Below are 1,689 nucleotides of genomic sequence, written 5' to 3'. Positions count from 1 at the left end.
GTTTTGCCGCGTCTCCTCCATAGGCCCTTCCGGGGACGAGCACTGAGCATTGAGCAGGCTGTGACGTAAGGACTCGATGTTCTTCCCTTGGAGCTGGGATTGAGTGAGCCCCAAATGCACACCTGGGTCTGTCTGACTGCTTGTGTGTTTGCTTTTCAGTCTTTCAATTTATTCTTACTTGGGAAGCAGCCCAAATGCCCTGCCATTGTCCCCGTCCGCCTCGTCAAGCAGAGTTGAACCCCTGCTTCTAGAATCTCTTCCCAGACATCCTGTTTCTTCCTGGGTTCCCTCATGCCATCTCCCTTTTATTGCCCCCTCCCCTCCCCACTGGCCCCCTTGTGCTACTCGCGATCCCTATGGGTTCATCAGTCCTGGGTCTCATTTACCGAAAAACAGCAAAACGGATTTCACAACTTCAAGAGGGTTATTTTGGGGGTACACAATGTTGTTGTTGTTTATCCTGAGAAGTTATTTATAACCAGAACGCTGTCTTCCCACTGGAAATTAACAAAGACCAAACCGCTCTGTAGTGGATTCCACCTTCACGGTGACCTTGGAGGGCCACGGGGGTGGTCTTCCAGGTCACCAGCTTGTGATTCATCACAGGGTCTGACGGCACGTCTTTCTCCCTCAGCACTGCTGGGGGGAGTCAAGCCACTGACCTTTCTGTGAGCAGCCCAGGCCTGACCCACGGTGCCCCCAGAACCCCTCTGATTAGAGAGACATGTGCCCAAAGGACAATCGGTCCCTGTCTAGGGGATGCCAGGCTCCCAGGGGGTCTCATCCTTCTCTGTCGACTGGGGTCCATGGATGCCACAAAGATCTTGGTGCTCTTGGCTGCTGACAGAGAGATGGGAGGCGGGGTCACCCAGAGGCCCTTGGGAAGATAGGTCTGGCACTCACTTTCCAAAATGTTGTTGCTGGGTGCCATTGAGTCAGTGCCAACTCCGGGAGACCATATGTACAAGAGGATGAAATACTGCCCGGCCCTGCTCCATCCCCACAATCATTTCTGTGCTTGAGCCCATTGTTGCCGCCACTGTGCCAATCCATCTCCTCAAGGGCCTTCCTCACCGCCGCTGCCCCTGCACTTCACCAAACATGATGTCCTTCTCCGAACACCGGCCTTTCCTGACACCATGTCCAAAGACCGAGTGCTGCCGTGCTTGCCTCCCAGGAGCGCTCTGGCCTGACCTCTTCCAGACAGATCGGGTTGGCCTTTCAGCAGCCGTGGGACTTTCAGTCGTCCTCTTCAACAGCACAGTCCCAAGGTGTCCTCTGTTCTAGTCATTTCGATTCAGTGTCCAGCTTCCACGCGCATCTGATGCACCGGAGAACATCATGGCTGGGATTGGGCGCACCTCAGTCCTCAACATAACATCCTTTTTTAAAAAAAATCATTTTATTGGGGGCTCATACAATTCCTATCACAATTCATACATACACGCATCCACTGTGTCAAGCACATTTGTACATTTGTTACCATCATCATTCTCAAAACATTTGCTTTCTACTTGAGCCCTTGGTATCAGCTCCTCATTTGCCCCTTCCCTCCCTGCTCCCCCCTCCCCCATGAGCCCTTGATAATTTACAAATCATTATTATTTTGTCATGTCTTATACCGTTAGACATCTCCCCTCACCCACTTTTCTGTTGTCCATCCCCCAGGGAGGAGGTTATATGTAGATC

Source organism: Echinops telfairi, unplaced genomic scaffold (genome assembly GCF_000313985.2).
Source record: "Echinops telfairi isolate 266 unplaced genomic scaffold, ASM31398v2 ScPeMD7_23;HRSCAF=83, whole genome shotgun sequence".
Classification (NCBI taxonomy): Eukaryota; Metazoa; Chordata; class Mammalia; order Afrosoricida; family Tenrecidae; genus Echinops; species Echinops telfairi.
This window is presented reverse-complemented; position numbering follows the sequence as displayed.